Source organism: Heptranchias perlo, chromosome 16 (genome assembly GCF_035084215.1).
Source record: "Heptranchias perlo isolate sHepPer1 chromosome 16, sHepPer1.hap1, whole genome shotgun sequence".
In the NCBI taxonomy this organism is placed as follows: domain Eukaryota; kingdom Metazoa; phylum Chordata; class Chondrichthyes; order Hexanchiformes; family Hexanchidae; genus Heptranchias; species Heptranchias perlo.
This window is the reverse complement of record NC_090340.1, coordinates 56,693,515-56,717,549: the sequence shown is the minus strand read 5'-3', so window position 1 is coordinate 56,717,549 and position 24,035 is coordinate 56,693,515. Positions and strand designations below refer to the sequence as shown.

The 24,035-nt window shown below is 43.2% G+C and overlaps 1 long non-coding RNA gene across 2 annotated transcripts; it reads left to right on the top strand.

The window, feature by feature from the left end:
• The first annotated feature begins 6,682 nt into the window (after window positions 1–6,682).
• Window positions 6,683–23,763, top strand: LOC137333805 (uncharacterized). Of its 2 annotated transcripts, XR_010965996.1 has the most exons (4): window positions 6,683–6,796; window positions 7,298–7,485; window positions 9,365–12,275; window positions 22,921–23,763. It is a non-coding gene; the product is annotated as an uncharacterized lncRNA (long non-coding RNA). The 2 variants fall into 2 exon arrangements; XR_010965995.1 differs by lacking the exon at window positions 22,921–23,763 and having other exon boundaries at window positions 9,365–12,748.
• Window positions 23,764–24,035: the final 272 nt, after the last annotated feature.

Below are 24,035 nucleotides of genomic sequence, written 5' to 3'. Positions count from 1 at the left end.
CTCATGTGGAGGTCCTCGGATTGCTAGCTGTGTGCAACCAATTGCGCCCTGCACCCGTGGGAAGCCAGCCAGAGAGTGGAAACTCACTGCCCTCTCAGTCTGGCTGATGCCGTCGATGGGGAAGTTGACGTAGTCGGATGCCCTGGCAAACAAGCCATCCGTGACCTGTCATATACATTTATGTGCAGACGACTGGGAGACGCTGGAGATGTCACGGTGCACCATGGAAGGATCCGGAGGCGAAGAAATTGAGAGCAGTGGTGACTTTAACTGTGACGAGCAATGATTGGCCGTTAGGCCCAGTCAGGAGCAGCTCTGCACGAAGAACCATGCAGATGTCTGCGACCCCAGACGACTCAATCTAATCCTGCATAGTCACTGCTCCTCATAGAGGTTCAGGAAGCTCAGCCTCTGCCCGTAGACCCTCTCACGTAAGTAATGCCTCCTGTGACCTCAGCCCCTCTCTGTTCTTCTGCTGGTCCTTGTGGCGCACCTCTGTCTTGTGGAGCTGCAACTCCCAGAAATGTACGCGTGCCTGCCGTGGATGGTGATGTGCCTCCTCCTCAGATGTACTGTTGAATAAATCCATTGTGCCCCCCATCCTGATGTTGTCAGTTTGAGTGGGTCCAAAATGTAGGTAAATATGTCTGAACACAAGAATTCTCATTGTGAACAAAAGAAATCTCAGTCTAGACATAAAGAACTCCCAGCCAAAGGTTTGTCTGAGAGAACTGAGTGCCCTGCTGCAAAAACTTTATCTTTTATTCACATATGTCAATCACTGGTTTAAATGTCAAAATGAGGGCTGGCTGCAACTCGCCTCTGTTTCCATGGCGTGTTTCAGAGGCCATGGGAGACACGTAATGGGAAAGTTAAAATCGTTTGTGTAACTCAATACACAAAAAGTTAATCCCCTTAAGTGCTTTAAGTATGTTAATTTGCCCTTTAAATATCGGCCTGCCTGCTTTAGGTGCCAGCGGGACTTTCAGGTGTCAGAGGTGCGTGCGCATCCAAACGCGTCTGGGTCAAACCCGGAAGTGGACGCGTTGGAATCTCAGAATTTTTGCTGCGTACGCACCCCCAACCCACCTCTTTCTTGGGGGTTAAAATTTACCTCATGACCTCTGGATTCCTAGTCCTGTACCATAAACACTAGGTTACTGTACCAGTTGTGAAAAAATGTAGACATTATCATATTAACTCGCATATAGGCTGCATTTGTTAAAAGACAAAATCAGTTTGAGTTGTGGGTGCAAGTTACTATTTTTTATCTGCAGGACGGCTCAAATTTAGGGCGTGGGGTCTTTATACAGACCTGGTCTATATGTGTATCAGTCTATAAAATACTAAAGTAATGTACAAGATGGCATGGGTGGAAGATACACATCGGGCAATGGTTGTTTACAGAATATAAGTCATCGAAGAGTAGCACCGAGTTATATCAAGTCTACAGCACAGAAACAGGCCATTCGGCCCAACTGGTCTACGCCGGCATTTATGCTCCACGTGAGCCTCTTCCCACTCCTCTGCAGCATGTATGTATCTCATGAGCGATGCAGCTTTAGTCAATCATGTAAACCATATTGTATTTACTTTGATAGTCCACCATATTCCAACATGGATTTTGTTTGTGTCTTATGTTTTGTTGACTTTTTCCCCTCTTATTTCCCAGTTTTCTTCCCTTCCCTTCTCTTCCTTTCTCTCCTCAGGGCACCTAATCTTGCTGGGGTATGTTTTCATGGGCGCCAGTTGCCCTCTGGTACCTCACCCAACTGCTTATTCTTTGCGTGTGAGCCCAGACAACAAGTGTCCACTGGGTATTTGGTCATCAGAGCCAACCTAAGTCCCCAGAGGTTCTGCTGAAAAGCTTTACAAGGCAGTGGTCAGACCACACTTGAAATTCAGTTTTGATCATCACGTCATTAAAAAATTATACGTCAGTTAGGGCACAGAGAAGAGCAAAAGGACTGATCCCAAGTGTAAAGGGATGAGCTATTATTAGAAAATAAATTGAGCTACTATCAGAGAAACTGAAACTCTATCATTTAGAAAGAAGGGAGTTGAATTTCTGTAGGGGTTTTCTCAATTGTCCGTCTTAACTTCAGTGGAAGATCCCAGAGAAATGGCTTAAAAAAAAAATCAGCATCACTTTTGTGTGACTGCCAGATTCACTGGTATCTACAATCTTCATTATAGTGTCATCCTCACGAGTTAAGCACTCTGACACGTGATGTAATGAGCATAAGACAATGTAATAGTGTCATCAGTGATAGCACCATAACCAGGGAGAATACCGGAGGGTGGATGTATTCAGGTTATGAGAGGGATGAGCAGAATAGCTTCTGATCAAAGAAAAACATAAAAGTTACAGCATGGAGGCAGGCCATTTGGCTGAACCAGTCTGTGTCCACGCGAGCAAATAGTTCTAATCACATTTGCCCATCGTTTTTCCATATCCCAAATTCATCCTTTGAGTGCAGGCAGAGTACACAAAGCTGCCACAAGATTAAATGGAAGTGTGAGATTCCATGGTTATTGCACTTGGTTCATAGAAGAATTGAACATGATATGTCCACAGTATTGGTTTCACAGTCATTAATGCTGTTGTGTCTGTCACAAGATCCTCAATTATCTACCTATTTTCCCCATGCGCTAATGCAAGCACATGGACAGCTGACATCTGTATTACAATCCATGGTGAAAAATTCCCAACTAAACAAATTGAAGTTTGGACAAATATTCAGATAGTATAGCCTGGAAATTACTCTCTTCGATGTTATCATATGAATACTTAAGGAGTTTGTATCAAATTCCTCTGAGTGCTATTTTAACATTTAAAATAAGTGGGTTAAGGCCTCCAGTAAAATAATAGAGAGGAACTTAATTTGAGCTTGTTAAGTGTTCATGCAATGGCATTGCTTATAGGGAGAGAAATTGGCCAATGCTTGCTCAACAACTTGCATTTATGTAGCGCCTTTAAAACGCCTAGTAAAACGTCCCAAGGCACTTCACAGGAGATGTTATCAAACAAAATTTGACACCGAGGCATGTAAGGAGATATTAAGACAGGTGGTCAAAGAGGTAGGTTTTGAGGAGCATCTTAAAGGAGGAGAGAGAGGTAGAGAGATGTAAAGGTTTAGCGAGGGAATTCCAGAACTTAGGGTCTAGGCAGCTGAAAGCACAGCCACCAATGGTGGACCGATGAAAATCAGGGATGTGCAAGAGACCAGAATTGGAGGAGTGCAAGTTAGGCGTAGTGTAAAATGGGCCGGAGGTTCGCTGTCATCCTGTTTTGCTCTACTGCCATTGTCCAGTTTCACCCCCATAATGTCCAGCCTTGTATTCCTATTCTGAATTTTCAAACAAACCAGATACATGGGAGTGATTTCAAGGCATGTATAGAATGTAGACCTATACTCCAGTCAGTCCACAGCTTGATCACAATGTCCAGTTCTGGCCACCAGGATATGAAGCCTTGGAGGTGGTTCACAGAAGAGCCACTAGACTGATCCCTAGCATTAAAAGACTAAGTTGGACTTTCAGCCCTGAGAAGAATCAACTGAGAGATGACCTTATACCGACATAATATATAAATGGTAGTGAATAGGTAGACTTGGAACACTACTTCCGATTGAACTGGAACAGTTGAACAAGAGGACTGCCCAGAGAGGCAATTGAGGTTGGAAACCTCATTGATTTTAAGAGTTTGACAGGCTCTGGGCAAGAAAACCAATTACGGATATAGATAGAGAACTGAGTATTCTGTTTTTGAACTTTGGAGCCAGCCAGATGGTCTCTTCCAGTCCTGTACATTCCAATGTTCCTCTGAGACAGGTTCAAATTAGCAAAAGGGAAATTTAGGACTAATGTCCAGGAGTTCTTCGTCACACGAAGAGTGATCAACATAAGAATCATTTAAGAAAAAAGTTGGACGTCACGATAAGGGACATTGTCGGGTCTTTCTGAATGCATGAACTTAGGTGAGTAGGAAGGCTTTCCTCACCTGCATCGAATCACAGTATGCAGAGAACAGGCATTGCTCAAGTTTTGTTCTCATAGGTCATGACATCATCTGATCTAAATACTGAACTAAAGCTCTGACGAAAGGTCAACGACCTGAAACGCTAACTCTGTCTCTCTCTCCACAGATGCTGCCTGGCCTACTGAGTGTTTCCAGCATTTTCTGTTTTTATTTCAGATTTCCAGCATCCGCAGTATTTTGCTTCTTCTTTAACACCATCTGAACTCTTGCTTAGATTACTGCTTTGTAATAATTCCCAGTTATCTATCCTTCTCCTATATAACCTGTCTTACCTCCTCGATTAGATTCTAGCCCATAACTCACCCTCCACTATCCTATACTTCAACAACTGGACCTTTTGATTACGTTACAATCTGTGGCAGGGTTCTATATATAAACTATCTGAACCCCTCAATTAGACTCCAGTCTGTAACTCACTCCCAGGTGTCCATTATTTGATACATAGACCATCTGTAACCCTTGATTAGATTCTAACCAATCACTCACTCCCAAGTATCCATTATTCTATATATAAACCATCTGTACTTCTCTGTTAGTTCAAGTGCTAATTATTCCATGGGCGAAATTTTCTGAGATCTTGTGCCCCTCCAGGTTCTTGTTGCAAAATTGTGCTTGCAAAGTCTATGATTTCCTGATAAGCCACTGGCTCAGGATCTCTGAAAATGTTGCCCTCTATCTCAACCATCTGTAGACCCCTACCACCCACTCCCCACCCCCTGCCAGCTAAATCATTTGAAATGTCATTGGCATAAAGGGGAAATCATAATTGGGTAAAGCCTTGTTTTGAGTTTGGTTCCTCCTTCATCTGTAAAGGGGGTAACCCCATGTTCTTGAAGCAAGCATAACCAGTTGAGTACATTGGGCACATTACAAGACTTTGTATGCACTGCTCCTCAGAAAGGTCCAGGAAGCTGAGCCTCGGTCTGTAGACTCCGTCGCGAGGGTAGTGCCTCCTGCGACGTCGCTCTCTCTGTTGCTTCCCTCTGTGCCTGTGGTGCAGCACTGTGTTGTGGAGCTGCAAGTGGCAGAAACGCACGCCGTGCCTGGCGAGGCTGGTGATGTTGCTCGTCCTCGGATGTAGTGGTGAATGCAGCCATGGCGTACTTCAAGTATCTAAATAAGTCTCTTAACTATCATGCCGCTGGCTTCAATTGCCGGTGGGACTTCCGCATTCGGGAGGCGCGCGCGCACCCAGACGCGTCAGTGGGGAACCCAGATGTCTGTGGGTTGGAGCCGGGTTCGGAACCCGCTCGGAATATCCGCGATTTTCGGATCCCTCCCCCCACCCCGCCCCCAACGCACCCGCTACTTTACTTGAAAATCGAGCCTCTTGTATCACTTTGTGCCTTTTTATCCATTATCCTTTAAAGACCCGAATGTACAAACGTTTACTTAAGGCTACACGGTGGAGGAGAGGGGGGAAGATAATAGCTGACAATGGGGGAAAGTGGCTGGGGAAGGAAGCTAATTGAAGTAATAAAAAGAAAAGTGTTGTACACAAGTAATAAAGTAAAGTTAATTATTATTTCAACAGCATAATAATTGATTTATGGCTACGGATGCTCAATTAGAATGTCCTGCATTCATTAGTCTTTATTGTGCTGCTATCATAATTTAAAGTATATTTGTGAATTAACTATTCATGTTTTCATGATTGATGAATAATTTCCACTAAAGGATTTACCTTTTTATCCCAGATAGCCTGTTAATTCTGAGGTTGCATTTTCCTCCACTAGATCATAGAATCATAGAATGATACAACACAGAAGGAGGCCATTTGGCCCATCATGCCTGTGCCGGCTCTTTGAAAGATCACAGATTATAACACAGAGTATGACAGACAGCTGGGTAATGCGTTGGAAACCCGCACCATGTCTGGTTTGCAAAGCTGACTGGAACTCTGAAAGTGTGTTTCAGTTTTGAACACGGCCCTACAGGTTCTAGCCCAGACAATCTGCCGACCCCTTTTGAAGTAGGGGGGGGGGGGGTGGGGGGTGTGCGCGGAAGTATGGACGCGCGTCCTGTCGTTGACCCCATCCAAAATTGCGGGGATGCGGCTCTATAAATATTTGGGCGGTCACCCGCCCACCATGGTAGCAGTGCACTACAGGTATACGTTCCGTTAAGGAGAGGGATCTTGGTGTGGCATCCAGAGCCTGAATCAGGCCAAAGAAAAATAAGACTAAAAAAGTTTCTCCATTCCCCTTGGGAAGTGGAAGCGGCAAATTGCTGGGCCTGTCATGGGGCGAGCTGGGTGGATTGCCCCAGACATGCTCCCAAAGTTGGTTTTCGACTTAATGGGTGCGGGCAGGAGAAGTGCACTTTTTCAGGGAAATTACGTGGGTTGTAATCCCAGCAGATCCAGGTCCCACGCCAAATTGCAGCCCCTACCCCTCACCCTTGACTAGATTCGCCCCCAGTTCCCATCTCCCAATCTCTATGGATGAAATCTTCTTTGAATGCATTAGAGATCTGTCTGGTTCCCATTTTGCTTTTCCAGTTGCAATGAATAGAGAGGCAGGCCATAAATCATTTAGCAGTATTCAAGTGGATTGTTCAAATGCCCCTCACAGCACAGCCCGCACCTGAGTGGTTCCTGCAGGTCTACTTGACTTCTGACTTTTGATCTCTTCCAGCAGCATTTGCTTTCCTCATGTTTCTTGCCTGTCGTTGGAATCCTTGATCTGGCAATACTAGTATCAGATACAAAACATGGACTGGATCGTAGCACTACAGGAATATTTTCCACTTATGGTAACAATATGGACGGCTTTGCTTTTTATTATTGGACTTGTTTATTAGATTTGAAGTAATATTGTCTGATAGGGAGAGCGGATTTTATTGCTAAATGATGCATTGTTACCGGGGATGCAAGTTAAGAATTAGGAATTTAGAAGAAAGAATAATATTCCAGGGAGGGCCATTGAAGTGAAGCAGAAAGATGGATGTGTTTCTGGAGACAGAAAGGATTAATAATTATGGTGAGAAGATGGATAAATGAGGCTGACATCAATCAAAAAAGATTGGGCCTTATGACCTTTACCTCAAAATTCTTAAGTTCACAATGTTAGCAGTGTGTTTAACATTGGCTATAATAGGATTAGGACATTAGAAACTATCAACAGAAAACAAGAGTGACTCATGGATGTAACCTGGAGCCCAAGACTGTATTAATGTTCTAATGTTCCTCTTTATCTCAAAAATTTCAACATTTCATACGAATGCTACCATCCTGTTTTCTTCTCTTCTGCGCAGAATCATCCAATGGTTGGTAAAAAGTTGAAGAGGACCACACATATGAAAAGACTTTGCCTTTACACAGCACCTGATCGCGTATTTGGGACATTACCAGTAAACTATTTTCAAAGCGCATTCACTGTTCTTATGTTGGCAAAGACAGTAGCCAATTTGTGCACATGAAAGCCTCACGAACCGAAAACAAGGTGAATTAATCTATTTTTGGGGTTGTTGGTTGTGGGAAGAATGTTGGCCAGGACACTGGGAGAACCTTTAGCTTATTTCCAGTGACAGTGGGTGTTTCTTCTGTACAAACTTTAACCTTTTTCTGAGCATTGTATTGCAGACATAAAGCACCAGTTCATTGTATTTGCAAAAGAAAACCCCACAGTTTCCCAATGGTTTGGCTTTAGTAACATTGTTGGAATAGGTACTTTCAAGGCCAGGTTGGAGGGATACTGTTGAGTCAGTGTTATATTCTTATCATTTGATTCACATGGGAGTTAAAATGAGATTATACGGATCTTGTTATGGGGGTGGGGGGGGAAATCCATGGGGTGAGGAAGGGACTGACTTGATGAGTCTTCCACGCATTCTTATGTTCTTGAGATGTGTACACAGTGAATACCACTGCCAGGCTGGTGCCATAGATGGTGTCCCTCACTAATGGGGCAGGTGAGGGGAAAGCTCAACATGATTTCTAACATGGCCTGGGAGTGCTTTGAGTTTTGAAAAAGAATTTTATTCTGCCAAGTCTTCACTTTGATGAGCACGGAAATATACACAAACGGGAATTACTTCATAATAATCTCTGACTGAGGACATCCATAAGATGGAAAAATTCTTTCTGAAACATAATCTACGTGGAACAACAAGGCAATTTGATATGCGGTGTTATGATCACTGAACCTTCGGGATTTTGTATACAGTATGTGACTAATTGTTGTCCTTTTATTTATCAGTCATTCTTTTTGATGATCATAATCTTTCAGGAGAGCTGGATGCACTGAGCTTTATGAGGAGGAGGGCTGCATTACTTTATAACACTTTGCGACTTTGACACGGGTTCTTTAGCACAGTCTTATCTCTCCTGCAGGTTAAGAGAAATGATCGTGTCTGAGTTCATAAAAGACACCTATTGTCCCAAGGAATATAAAAGTAACACACTATCAAACCGCAGGCAAGAGTCAATATTTGGTTTATTATAGTAGCTATCTGGTAGATGGACCAGATTTGTAACGACTGTCTGTCACTAGCCCATAGTGATTGCTTATACACTCTTGCACCCTGCTCTGTTAGTAATTAGCAGTCACGAAGAGCTCTGAAAATAGTTGCCAGAGAGCAAAGTTGATCCACACTTTTACACGGGTAGCACAAACATGAACATTACGCTCCACCAGGAGTGACTTCCAGTATATGCAGACCGATTGTGCGTGATTGTGTCTTTAATTGGGTTTGATAACAGCTTCTGTAGCTCACCTGCAAGGCTGAGATTTTTTGTTTGCAGCTAAATAGAATATTAATCTTTCATTTAATGTCAGGTTCTCCCAACAAGAATCAGAATCATTGTTGTATATAATTATTATAACACTTAACCATTCATTGACTCGCTGCAATGTGGGCAAATATAGTCATGATCCTTGGGTAATCTGTCCACATAAACCCTGCCCGTTGTGTAAGAGCCCTTAGCAATACGCAAGCCATATCGTTACCAACTCGCACAGTAGCCCAGTACAGTTCAGACATTTGATGCTTTACTGTATACAGTGAAAGCTGTAAATTACGGACACCTTAGGGCCTGGCATTAGCTGCCCTTTTATTGCACATGTCCTTATTTTCAAATTGGTCATTGTCTGGACCTTCTTAATTTTTGAGTGTCCGTGATTTCAGAGTGCCTCTTGTATATTTTACCATGTAAGTTGTTTGGGTCTCTCAATAAGTGTCCAGTTTTTGCAGGTGTCCGTTTTTTGGGAGCGTCCATTTATACAGGTTTCATTGTAATTATTTCGTTAAGCCTTTAATCAAACAGTACAGAAATCAAGACAAATCACCCACATCTACAACTTTTCATTTATTTTTTCCCAGGACCTTAAAACTGTGGAATTCCTCAGGGCCGATTTTCCTCTGCTGTGTGTCCAGAGAATCTCGGTTCACGAGCACAAAGCACAGGCTGAAGCAGCGGAGACCCATGACATCGGATCTTCACTCCCTTTGCATTGCCCCCGGAGTGGGCACAAACATTCTAATCTGATACAAATGAGGTGGGAGAGACATGAAGGTGCTTCCTGTCTCACCTTCCTCACCCAACAGCAGGTGGGCATCCATTAGAAAATCCAGAAGAATTAGGCGTTGGGTCCTGTGCCCAGCTCGGCAGCAAGGCCATAGAGGCTGAAAGAGATACAAGCACCACCTTTTTTCCAGGATCAGCAAGAATGGCCTTAAGCTGGAGGCCTTCTTGCTGTATTTTTTGGACAGTAGCTAGAAGGTTATGCAACCATTGGCCATTACTGCTGTTGCCGGCCTCTCAGGCTTAGAATCATAGAATTATATAATCATAGAAAGGTTACAACACGGAAGGAAGCCATTCGGCCCATCGAGTCCGCGCTGGCACTATATAAGAGCAATCCGCCTAGTCCCACTCCCCCGCTCTATCCCCGTAGCCCTGCAAATCTTTTCCTTTCAAGTACTTATCCAGTTCCCTTTTGAAGGCCATGATTGAATCTGCCTCCACCACCCCCTCGGGCAGTGCATTCCAGATGCCAACCACTTGCTGTGTAAAAAAGTTTTTCCTCATGTCACCTTTGGTTCTTTTGCCAATCACCTTAAACCTATGTCCTCTGGTTCTTGACCTTTCTGCCAATGGGAACAGTTTCTCTCTATCTACTCTGTCTAGACCCTTCAAGATTTTGAATACCTCTATCAAATGTCCTCGCAACCGTCTCTGTTCCAAGGAGAATAACCCCAGCTTCTCCAGTCTATCCACATAACTCGTTATAGCAGCAGGTAGACTGTTGCCCCCATTTCCAGAGTGTGTTGAGCCAGGACCTGATCCCAGAAATAGGAGAAGGTTCAGGGTGGGCTCTGACTGACTTCACTGGAGAGGGCGGGGTGGGGGGATGGTAGGGAGATATATCAACCTTATCTCCCTTAGTTTTCTCTTCCTCCTACAATCTACAGGCTTTTAATACTCAGCAATAGTCCTTAATTTATCTTTTCTTCTCTCTCACTCTTTTTATCCTTGGTGGTGTTCTGAAAATTAGGTTAATGCTAACTACTGTTATGAAGTTTGCACGTAGCATAATGCATGATTAAGCCAATCCTTGTCATGCCAAACATTGCTACTGTGACAAGGTACAATAACAGCCCATTATTACATTGTTAGTAACATCAACTCTGATGGTGGACATTTATAAATAGTGTTGTATGTGTTAAACATATTTTAACAATACTGCATAAACATATCCACATGAACCTTGACAAAGGGACTCGTAGCATTTGAAACAACTACAATTAACTTTACTTTTTTGTTTGTTTTTTCAATATTGTGCTTAAATTATGACGTTCTCAAGATAATTAGTTGGGAGTAGTTACAAAGGCTGTACAGGGGAATTGAATTAACATATACAGTTGCAAGGATTGGGTTCCTAATGGTATATCTATTGATGCCAATTTGAAAAAAAAAATTGCTATAAAACTCCTGGTCTGAGATAGGCTGAGAGCAGGCGTTTAATGTAGAGTCCGTGATAACTAGACTCAGTTGAGAACCTCTGAGTCAGCAGGTTGTTGGTTCAAGCCCCACTTCAGCAAACAATCTAGACTAGCACATCAGTGCATTACTGAGGGAGTGCTGTAGTATTAGAAGTTTTAACTTTCAGATGAGACGTTAAACCAAGACCCTTTTACCTATTTAAGTGGACATAAAAGCTCCCACGGTAATTAGAAGACGAGCAGGAAGTCCTCCTGGTGTCTAGGCCAATATTCCTGCCTGAACCAAAAAAAGAGTTTAATTGGTCATTCATGGTATTGCTGTGGGCAGGTTGGGCACTGAATGCATATGCCAACGTAACAGCAGTACTTCAAGTACGTCATTGGATTCGTGGGTACATGACAGGGTGCTATATTAATGCAAGTTCTTTATTTAGAGCCCATTTTCACTGACATCATGAAATTCCACTCCAATGGGAATTAAGAATGAGAATTAAGTCTTTAATTAACACTGCTATTAACAAGTAATCACAAGAATGTTATAATAACCAGTTTTTGGATACAAGAGTTATGGGCAACTTTACAGGTGGGAACCCAACCACCCCTGAAACTTTAACCTTTGTCATTTTACCAACCAGAATTGTTAAATAAATATAAAATGTTTACTGCCATCCTTAGCTGTTAGAATGTGCTCTCTGCTAGTTTAGCCTGGAGAATTCTGGGAAAGTGGAACTTCCTGTGCTGGTGATTCAGCAGGAAGTGGAGGGATGGGAGAGGGTGTACACATGAGAGCAGAATGGAAGTAAGTAAAGAATGGCAGAGACAATAGTCATTTTAAATCAAAAAGAAAATATACACCTACTCAAGGAAGGCACTGAGCAGAATTTATCTAAGTGAGTCAGAATGTCAATGAAGAAAGCTGGAAAGAAAAGATGAACCAAAAAAAATGAAAGGTGTGAGAGGGAAAGATGGAGAAACATATAAGAAGCAGAAAATGGATCCAATTTTTCCAAAAACAGAAAAACTTAAAAAGAAAAAATGTAAATGTTATCTAACAGACCTTGAGCCTTGAACTGCTCTCCACATTTTGGATGTTCTCCTGAGAATATAGGTTTTTAAATCTATTTCTGAAACTAAAGCTTCCTACTGTTGGTGGCTGATGAACTGCATCTTGACCTGATGAGGGTCAAGTGGAAACTCTGGGATTGTCTGCCTGGCCTCTGGACTGTAAAGTGGATGCAGTGAATTTCCAAACCAGACTCTCTAGAAGACGTTAACTTCATGTCCAGAGGTATGTGGAATGGTTCCTGAATAGATACTGGTGCAGGATGTATCATTTTCAGCTACGATAGTTTAACTGTGAGCAATGGTGAGGAAGTATTGTGTGTTGGTGTAAGAACATAAGAAATAGGAGCAGGAGTAGGCCAATCGGCCCCTCGAGCCTGCTCCGCCATTCAATAAGATCATGTGTTGGTGTACGTGCACATATTACAGCTCGGAGTGCCGGAGGCAGGTTTGCACTCATTGGTTATAAGTTAACCTGTGACGTTGAACAATAAAAAGTTAGTACAGTAACAGAAACACTCCATGGCCGACTTTCTCCGTTGGAGGATGAAGGGAGAAGGTGGAAGAAGTAAATAGCAAATAAATGTGTTTTTTTGGCCATGTTTCAGCCGCTCCCCAACCTGACGGTGCTGGTATATGGTTCCACAGGTGGAATCAGCTCTCTACTTTCTCGATATAAGTGTTTGGTCTTCATGTTTAAACCTGGAAAATGAGTGTTGTCAAGCTGATCGGTGGTGGGGGCAGGGGGTGGGGGGAGGTGGAGACACATTGTGGCTAAGTCCAATCAAACTCTCATAGGACCCAATCTGATTCTATATTTTTTTCCCCTCCTGAAGTAAGTACACGTAGTAAAGCTTCTAACGTCATGTTGGGTAACACTGAGGAACCACATTGCACATTGTGTACAAGCTCCTGCTGCCATCTGTGAGCATTTAGAGCAGGTTGTGCAGAGCAAGATGAAGATTTATCTGTCTGGCGATCCTCTGCTTTATTTTGTATTGCATGACAACAAACTGACTACAATTGCAATACTGCAACTGCCATTCTTATCATTTTTAAAGCTTACATAAGGACCAGCCTGAACTAATTAAATCATCCAGCTGCTGACAATGAACTTGCTGATTAATATCCTTATTTTGCACTTTCATGCTTGAATAGATAAAGCAGAATTCCATTTTTAAATATACAATGGAGACAAATGATGTGATTTTGACTTTAGAAGCCTGGAATTTGGGTTCCAAATACCCAATGTTAATAACCTCAGACACTTTCGTTCCACCAGAGATCAGAAGCATAGATGCTCTCTATTTCTCTCTCTCAGAGTTAGTCATGTGTGTCCCAATTCTAACCCCCCCCCCCTTCCCCCCGCACCCGACATGCATGTGGCGTGCGGAGGGTAATTTCCTGGCAGCCACCTACTCACTCGATCCTCGTTAGCCACCTGCATTTTAACAGACATGTCGTGGCCAGCCAGTGAGGACCTCACAACAGGCAGGCAAGGGTCTCATTGAAATTCAAAGGTCATTCAGACCCCGACTATATTTTAACGCCGGATAGCCATGTTTGATGCCTGGTGCCAGCCGGCCTCGCCAGGGATGTTGGACTCGCCAAGAGTACCGGGCATGAAGGAGCAGTGGGCCCAGAAGAGTGCCGAAAAGGTAAGTCATTTCTTTTTTTAAAGGATTCCTTCTGGGCCTGGGTTTCCGTTCCCCCGGACCCAACCCAACCCTCCCTCCCTCCCTCCCAAACCTCTCCTCACCACTTACTTGACTGCCGCGGACCATTCCCCATTTCTGCAGGTCTCCGGCCACCGCCCCACACTTGCCCAACTCCCGCCCACCGGCCTGACATCATTGGCACCTGATTTGGGTGGGAGTCGGGCCTAGCTCACTTAAATGAGACCCCGGAGTTAAAATGGGGTCAGCGAGTCGGGCAGAGACTGGTGCTCGTCCCGCTGGCCCCATGCTCCCCCCTCACTCCCTATTAAAATTGGGGCAAGAGTCACCACAGGACCTCCAGAATTGGAGTTCCTGTACTCCACTGTGCCGCCTGATGGACTCGTACCCATCACCACATCCCAGAGTTAAACATCGACGTGCACACGCTCGTTATGAGGCCGTAATGATCGGATGCACATTTTAGAATTAAAATATTTTTCCACTAGTTATATTTTTAAATGTAATTTTAAGGTGCCATGGCTCCGGCAAGTTCAGGAGTTGACATGGTGACAAGCTTCTGCTCTGTGACTGCTTGAATTTTAGCACGTCTGAAGAATCCTGAGGACATTCAAAATCTCACTCCTTTGCTTCCTCCCCGGTGCTGGCATACCCCCATGTTGTGTGTTTTTTTTAAATTGAGAAACCTAGTTGATGGGCCATGGCCCATAATGCAGGACATGACCAGGGTGGAAAAGAGCAGGAGATTAAGGGTCGGTAACCAGAGGACGCAGATTTAAAACAACTGTCCAGGAAACAACCTTTTCCTGGTCAAAAAAGCTAGGAAGGAGATGAGGGGAGATTTTTTTGCTCAGAGTTGTTATGATCTGGAATGCACTGCCTGAAAGGATGGTCATGATGTGGAGATGCCGGTGATGGACTGGGGTTGACAATTGTAAACAATTTTACAACACCAAGTTATAGTCCAGCAATTTTATTTGAAATTCACAAGCTTTCGGAGGCTTCCTCCTTCCTCAGGTGAATGCTGTGGAAAATTTCCACAGCATTCACCTGAGGAAGGAGGAAGCCTCCGAAAGCTTGTGAATTTCAAATAAAATTGCTGGACTATAACTTGGTGTTGTAAAATTGTTTACAATTGAAAGGATGGTGGAAGCGGATTCAATAGTAACTTTCAAAAGGGAATTGGATATGCACTTAAAAAGGAAACATTTGCAGGGCTATGGGGAAAGAGCAGGGGGATTACAACTAATTGGATAGCTCTTTCAGCGAGCCAGCACAGGCACGATGGGCCAAATGGCCTCCTTCTGTCCTGTATGATTCTATGAGAAAAGGAGCCAAGGTAAATCAGGAAGAAGTGATTAGATAATGCTAAGTTTGGGTTTGTAAAAACCTGAAGGTTGTCAGGAGGACGGGAAAACTGAAGGAGTTGAGGATGCTACAAATTATAACGGGAATTTGACAAATACACAGCAATTGTGAAGGAGCACACGGGTATGAGGAGCTGCAGTCATACAATCAAACTGCACTTTTGAGCATTTAGTCCTTAGTTTTATTGGGGTTATGTGATCTCATTACGGAAAATATCCTGAGAAGCCCAGCCAGGTCGTGGCTATCAAAGAATAATTTTTCCTAGGGCAGTTACATGGAGCACTTCATATACCTTCACAAGGTGACCACCTTGGCCTCTGCAAAGGCAAGCACTGGAAGGAAGATTCTCCAAGTGACGATCAATAAAAATTGAATTAGCAGGAATGCGCTTTCACTCTATTTTAGCTGCTACATACACTCACCATTATCTCTGTCCTTTTCTGTATAATGTAAACATGTCTTCAAGAAGAGAATGTAGAAGAGAATAGAAAGTCCGGAGATCAAAAAAGAATGGAAAGGAACAGTAGCTACTTGGTAATGCTCGTTTCTCTGAGTGCTTATCACTCGTTACCTACTCTTTCCTCACCTCAATTCTGACATTGGAACTCACTACCACATGAAGTGGTTGAGGTGAATAGCATAGATACATTTAAGGGAAAGCTAGATAAGTACATGAGGGAGAAAGGAATAGAAGGTTAGATGAAGTAGGGTGGGAGGAGGCTCGTGAGGAGCATAAGCACAGGAATAAATCAGTTGGGCCGAACGGCTTGTTTCTATGCTACGAATTCTATGTACATGCTCCTCTTTATATATAATTTGAACAGTTCATATGAAGAAGATCCTTCAGACGATTTGATTTCATCTTTCCAGACTACCAACACTACCACCTTCCCATTTCAGTTTTAATATCTACCCTAAACAACCACACAGAACCTCGATTTAACAGCTCATCGAAAGGAGACATCTGACAGTGCTACTTCCTCAGTATTGAACTGAAGTGTCGGCGTTGATTATGAGCGTTGAAGCCCTGATGGAGGCCTTCTGACTTAGAGGCCAGACTGTTCTCAACTGAGGCAAACCAACACTCCACCTACCAGAGCTTACTGTCTTTTCTCACCAATGCCCATAGCTTTCCCTTCAGGATATGAGTTCAAGTCCCACTCCAGAGACTTGAGCATGTAATCTAGGCTGAGATTCCCAGTGCAGTACTGAAGGGAGTGCTGCATTGTCGGAAGTGCCATCTTTCAGATGAGACATTAAACCATAGCCCTGTCTGCCCTCTCAAGTGGACGCAAAAGATCCTATTGCACTATTTCGAAGAAGAGCAGCTGAGCTCTCTCCGGTGTCCTAGCCAAACTTTATCCCTCAACCAACATCACTAAAACAGATTATCTGGTCAATATCTCATTGCTGTTTGTGGGACCTCACTGTGTGCAAATCAGCTGCCATGTTTCCTACATTACAACAGTCACTACACTTCAAAAGTACTTCATTGGCTGTAAAGCCCTTTGGGACATCCTGAAGTTGTGAAAGTCGCGATATAAATGCAAGGTTTTTTTTTTCTTTGGCCACAAGGCACGTAAGTTATGCAGATATTGCAATAAGTTGTGATCTGAACTTGCAAATTATTTTCAAGTCTTATTACTCAGTCTGTTATACAGCAGCCATTTCATAATGAGCTTTACTGGGACCAGTAAGTTTATCGTAAAGCCTGTCTATAAACCATATTTACTTCTCTTTTTCCAACTCCACATTTTTCTCCCCGCCCATATGATCTATAGTCTATCAGTAAGCCCCCCAACCAAGGACCAGATAGTCTGGTTATTGAGTGGAACGTCTAATAATTTCTTGCATATCAAACAGAAGACAACAATCTGGAAAACAATTATCCCCTGCCACCCCCCATTTTCTTCCCATATCTCATGATGTAGAACCGTTGGCTGTTATGGTTTTTGGTGAGCCATCCACCACTACCTCTGACTTCAACCCATGATTCTCTGGCCCATTTCTATCCCATCCTTCCCTGCCCACCGCCCGCCCCCCTCCCAGTTTGATTTTGGCTTTGGCGGTAAGTGAAAACCTTCACCACCAACAGCAGAATTGTGAAGCCGCAATAGCTGCTGCTGCCACCACAACAGTATTATTTTACATGGGCTTCAGAATACATTATTTTGACCATGTTTGAGATGGCCGAGTACCAGCGCGATCAATACCAGCATTTCACTTTGCATTACTCAGGCTGGGCTAAATTTTCAAGCCCAATTCATTATTAAATACGCAAGTTATTTGAGGCTATTACAGAGCGGATAGATGGATGGACAGGAGCCACTTAGTATTGAGTCCTTTCAGGCCTCATTTTAAAAGAAAGCTTGCTGACCCCTGTGGTATGAAGAGGTATCCAGCTGGGTTTAAATTGCTGTGTAGCACTGCCAACAGCATCAGTTGAGGCTGCTTTTCTAAATGAAAATATAAGACTGCACTTACAGAGATTACTCCCATAATCATTTTATGTAGCCTTTTTTCCAAGTGTTAGTGTGACATGCCTTCAAAGACCCTTCTCTTTGAAAACTGTTAAAAAGATAAGAAATATTGATGTGCATACATAATGCTTTGCTTTTTCTTTTCAGTGCGGCTCCAATGCCCTTTAATTTCTTGAGCTGGTGGTTGAAACGTTGTCAACAACTAGGGTTGCCAACTCAGGTTGGATGTATTCATGGAGGTTTCATCACATGATCTCCCGCTTCCAACCACCCTGCACGGTCAAACAGCCCTTTTTCCCCAGCTCTAATATTTTTATAACTAATAAAAAAAATTTTAAAAAGATGCTTCATTTTTTGTCACTGCCCCTATGATTTTTCTCCTGGGTTTGATCACAGCAGTGTCCAGGAGATTAATCTTCAATTCCTGGAGACTCCAGGCAACTATTTCAGCAACAGTAGTCAGGTGGTAGCTGTGTTTGTTTTTCTCTCTTCAGTTTGGGGTATTTGAACTACCAGTCTGTCTGCCAGCAGCCATTGGAGTCATGGGCCAATGTCTGTGTTTCATGTTCAACATCGCCATATTGGGATCACAGCTACTTTGCAGCCCTTGTTGATAGTATTATGATGGGCTGAAGCTTCATTTGGGTAGCAACAGCAACTTGCCCTTGTATAGTGCCTTTGACATGTTAACGGGGAGGTGGGCGATGGGGGGAGATGGTGGCAATGCATCAGGGCTCTCATAGCGTCCCCCTGCAAGTAATCACTTTATCAGTGGAACTAATGATGCCACCAGCAGACCATTGGATGTTCAGGCGTTGAATATATTCAGGACTGAGATTGACGGATTTTTGAACACTAGGGGAATCAAGGGATATGGGGATCAGGCGGGAAAGTGGAGTTGAGGTTAGGAGATTAACCATGGTCTTATTGAATGGCGAAACTGGCTCGAGGGGCCGTATGGCCTGCTCCTATTTCTTAAGTTCTTTTAAGCAGTTTTAAGCTCAGTTTTATCACAAAGCCGTATCGCAGTTGTAGTGCATGCGATATCAAAAGTCCTAAAATGTGGATATTTAGATCCTGATATTTTATCTTTATACTCTTCCACTTGCCCTGGATCCTACTATGTACAACGTATTTGGTTAGTGGACAACCACGCCTATGAAGGTCAGCAGTGAGGATTTACATTGATGGCTTATACAGACCTTGAGGGAGGTCCCAAACTGCAAACTTGAAGTTGTCAATGCGACTTGGAAGCAACTGTGCATGGGGTCAGCTTGTTTACTGTTTCTGCCAATACTCTGAATTGCACTCTGTAGTAGAAGCAGCAATATGAATGAATCATAAAGTTTGAAGAAACAGAGTATTTCAAAATGGCTATTTCACAGTGTCAGCCGTGGCTCAGTTGGTAGCACGCTCGCCTCTGGGTCAAATGGTTGTGGGTTCAAGTTCCACTCCAGAGACTTGAGCACATAGCCTAGGATGACACATCCAGTACAGTACTGAGGGAGTGCTGCACTATCGGAGATGCCATATTTCAAATAAGATGTTAAATTGAGGCCCTAAATGTAAATGATCCCATGACACTATTTCATAGAAGAACAGAGGAGTTCTCCCCGGTGTCCTGACCATTATTTATCCCTCAACCAACAGCACAAAAAAAAACATTATCTGGTCATTATCACATTTATCATGTTTGTGGGAGCGTGCATTGCACAGATTGGCTGCTGCGTTTCCTACATTACAACAGTGACTACGCTTCAAAACTACTTCATTGGCTGTAAAGTGCTTTGGGACGTCCTGAGGTCATGAAAGGCACTATATAAATGCAAGTATTTCTTTTTAAGGTGGTATGTTTGAATGCTGAATGCTTTCCCAAAGAGACTTCTAATGGGTTTAATAGGCCAACTCATACGTACCAAGGAAGGTCATGGGGTTCTATTGTTCTTGGCACCAAGATGTCTGCAGAGCTCGTGGGTTCAAAAATCATCTTAGGAGGGATTGTCCTCATACCTACGGATTTGTTAAAGGAAAATCATGTTTGATGAACTTGATTGCATTCTTTGATGAAGTAACGGAGAGGGTTGATGTGTATATGGACTTTAAAAGGCGTTTGTTAAAGTATCACATAATAGCCTTGTTAGCAAAATTAAAGGGGCAACGGCAGCGTGGATATGAAATTGGCTAAGGGACAGAAAGCGGAGAGTAATGGTGAACGGTTGTTTTTCAGACTGGAGGGGAAGTATACAGTGGTGTTCCCGAGGGGTCAGTATTAGGACCACTGCTCTTTTTGATATATATTAATGACTTGGACTTGGATATACAGGGTGTAATTTCAAAGTTTTCAGATGACATGAAACTTGGTAATCTATGAGGAGGATAGTGACAGGCTTCAGGAGGACATAGACAGATTGGTGAAATGGGCAGACACATGGCAGATGCAATTTATTGTAGAGAAGTGTGAAGGAATGCATTTTGGTAGGAAGAATGAGAGGCAATATAAACAACATGGTACAGTTTTAAAGGGAGTGCAGGAATAGCGAGACCTGGGGGTATATGTACACAAATCTTTGAAGGTGGCAGGACAGGTTGAGAAGGCTGTTTTTAAAAAAAAAAGTATAGAGATCCTTGACTTTATAAACAGAGGCATAGAGCACAAAAGCAAGGATGTTATGCTAAACCTTTATAAATCACTGTTAGGCCCCAGTTGAAGTATTATGTCCAATTTTGGGCACCACACTTTAGGAAGGATGTCAAAACCTTTAGAGAGGGTGCAGAGGAGATTTACTAGAATGGTACCAGGGATGCAGGACTTCAGTTACATGGAGAGACTGGAGAAGCTGGGGTTGTTTTCCTTGGAGCAGAGAAGGTTAAGGGGTGTTTTAATAGAGGTGTTCAAAATCATGAAGGGTTTTGATAGAATAAACAAGGAGAAACTGTTACCGGTGGCAGAAGGGTTGTTAACCAGAGGGCACAGATTTAATTCTATGACAACCTACAGGGCAGTTTTGTGCCAGCATTGGGTTTTCTGTTCTAACTTTCAATGATCTGCGGTTTGGGTCCAGCTCCCTGGAAATGGGTCGCTGCAATCTTGAATTCTGGTGTAGCTCAGTAGCAGAGTAATTATCTGATTCAAATTACCCGTTTAATTGTGTGCAGAGTGGGGACTGCTGAAACGGACCTGATTTATGTGTCTAATTGAGCACAGTGCATCAAGCTGAGCTGCAGCATGGCGTGTGCTTCTCGCTGCAGTGAACGATAGACTATTTGTTTTGTGTGTCTAATTAAGCTGCAGTATTTTACTCAACTGAATCTGGTTACATAAATTGGGGTTGCAGCTTGACATTTAGCAGGTTGAGCTTGAGGCTAAGAGGTTACACCTGTTTCATGAGTCTTTGCTCATTAGATGGGTGTTAACTTTGCCTTTGAACCCATATACACGTAGGTGACAGCATGAGTCTGGACAAGAGTGCCACAGTCAGAAGAAGCAGTGCGTAGTAAAGTTTCAATGTTCGTACTCTTGGATTGAAGCTGGAGCACCTTGTGATCCTGGTGTAAACATGGTAGGCCAATCGAACTGTTATGGTGCTGCACTGCTCAAAAACCTCAAAACAAGATGGGGAGGGTGGGGGGGAGTAGGTGGTGTTGTGGCCATGTTTGCTTGAAAATTAAGAAACTGCTTTTATACTGGGGCTGTCTTTAATTTCCGGGAGGTTCACGTTCATGATTCATTTCCCAGTATTTGCACCACTGAATTCAGCTCTTATTCCCACAGCAAACTTATGGATCCATGAAAAACTGGCTCTATAATCACTCCACTGCCTCACTCCTTCCTATCTCTGTAACCACTTCCAGTACAACAACCCTCCCCTTCCCCAAATTTCCCATTTCTTTGACTCCAGGCTCGTGTTCATGTCCCCGTTGGTGGCCGTGCCTTCGGCCACCTAGGTCACGCATTCTGTAGAATTCCCTCAAGTTTCCCTGCCTTTCCACCTCTCCTCCTTTTAATACCATCCTTAAAATCCACATTGTCTCTTTGATCAACCTGTTGGCGACCCTCTCCATTTCTCCTTCTTTAGCTCTGCGTCCATTTTTACTCATACCTCTGTGGAATTACATAGAATGTACAGAGCAAAAACAGTCCATTCGTCCCAACAGATCCATGTCGGTGTTTATGCTCCACACGAGGCTCCTCCCTCCCTACTTCATCAAGCCCTATCAGCATATCCTTCGATTCCTTTCTCCCTCGTGTTTAACTAGCTTCCCCTTAAATGCATCTATGCTCGTCGCCTCAACTACTCCTTGTGGTAGCGAGTTCCACATTCTAACCACTCTCTGGGTAAATAAGTTTCTCCTGAATTCCCTATTGGATTTACTAGTGACTATCTTATATTTGTGGCCCCTAGTTCTGGTCTCCCCCACAAGTGGAAACACCTTCTCTACGTCTACCCTGTCAAACCCCTTCATAATCTTAAAGACTTCTATCAGGTCACCCCTCAGTCTTCTCTTTTCTAGAGAAAAGAGCCCCAGCCTGTTCAATCTTTCCTGATAGGTATAACTTCTCAGTTCTGGTATCATCCTAGTAAATCTTTTTTGCACCTTCTCCAGTGCTTCTATATCCTTTTTATAATATGGAGACCAAATCTGTGCAGAGTGCGCCCAAGTGTGGTCTAACCAAGGTTCTACACAAGTTTAACATAACTTCTCTGCTTTTCAATTCTATCCCTCTAGAAGTGAACCCTAGTGCTTGATTTGCCTTATTAACCTGCGTCGCTACTTTTAGTGATTCGTGTATCTGTACCCCCAGATCCCTCTGCTCCTCTACCCCATTTAGACTCTTCTTATCCAAGCAATATGTGGCCCCCTTATTCTTCCCACCAAAATATAATACCTCACACATATTTATCATGAATTTGCCAATTACATGCCCATTCTGCAAGTTTATTAATGTCGACCTGTATTTTGTTGCAGTCCTCCTCAGAATTAACCCAATTTGGTGTCGTCCACAAATTTTGAAATTGTACTTCCGATTCCTGAGTCCAAATCGTTTATGTAAATGGTGAACAACAGTGGTCCCTGCACCGATCCTTGTGTAACACAACTTCCCACCTTTAGTCAGTCAGAGTAATTACCTTTAACCCCTAGTGAAGTTTTTCTATATTAACGGCACTATATATAAATGCTATATAAAAGTTGTTGTAGTTATGGTACGCTAGGATAAGGGAGCCCGATTTAATAGTGATCACTAGAAGATAGCTCAAAGATAGAAAGAAAGAACTTGCATTTACATAGCACCTTTTAGGAACTCAGGGTAAGACTTTTGATGAGTTTTCAATTTGGCAATTTACAGGCTAAAAATTGGACTGGATGGGCAAACACCCTAACGGACTGACCAAGTGAGGATGTCGTGCAAGTAGGTGTACTCCCACTGTCTGTCGAGTAGGGTTGCCAACCCTCCAGGATTGTCCTGGAGTCTCCAGGAATTGAAGATTGATCTCCAGGGCACTGCTGCGAGCAATCCGGGAGAAAATTCATCGGGACGTTAAAAAAAATCTTGTGCTTTTTTAACACTTACTTTCATTACTTTTGCTTATTAGTTCTTAAAAAAAAAACAACGGAGATGGGGGAAAAAAGGGCTGTTTGACTGAAGTTGAGAATCATCCAGTCGGGCAACGAAGAGACTGTTCGTTTCTCAATTGGCTTGGGAAGACCAATGGTGGAGGCGGAGCAGTGGGAGACGGGAGATCATGTGATGAAACCTCCAGACATGCGTCCAACCAGAGTTGGCAACTCTACTGTCGAACTGGAGTATAACCTCATCGCAAGCTCACGGTCAGATTGCCGCATGCCTTGCTCCTGAACTGCCATGTTTACAATCCCCCTTGCAAGGCAATTGCTTACACAAGACGCACTTCCAATGAAGCTGCTGCAGCCTCCATGCTGAACACACATGAGTTCATGCCTTTGTTTAGGGGAAACTTACACTACCTGCTTATGAAGTACAGTCGAACGGACACACTTTAAGATGTAAAAAGCACCATAACTCATTACCAGTTTGAACTAGAATATCATAGAAGAGATAAGGATAACAATGACTTTCCGTTCAATGATAAATGACTCACAGCTGCATTACCTTCTGCTCCCTTATATGTTGTCCTCTTTATTGAATTTTGCCTGTGTTAAATAAATGATCTGCCAGACAATCACTTACTTTCCATTCAGCTGCGCTTGTTTTAAGCTTCAACAGATAAAGTATTTAGAGCTTTCAGCAGGGACGAGCATGGCATTTGTTTCTGACAAGGACCTGTGGTGCCTTATCTATTTCATTTTAAAGATTAGTGACCCTGGGGTGCTTCAGTTAGAAAGACTGCTGTGTGGGGACAACTAAGCCCTTCTTGAACTCAAATCCATTTTTCTGATGAAATGGTATATTCCAACTGTAGCTCTGAGGCACTGCAAGATGTA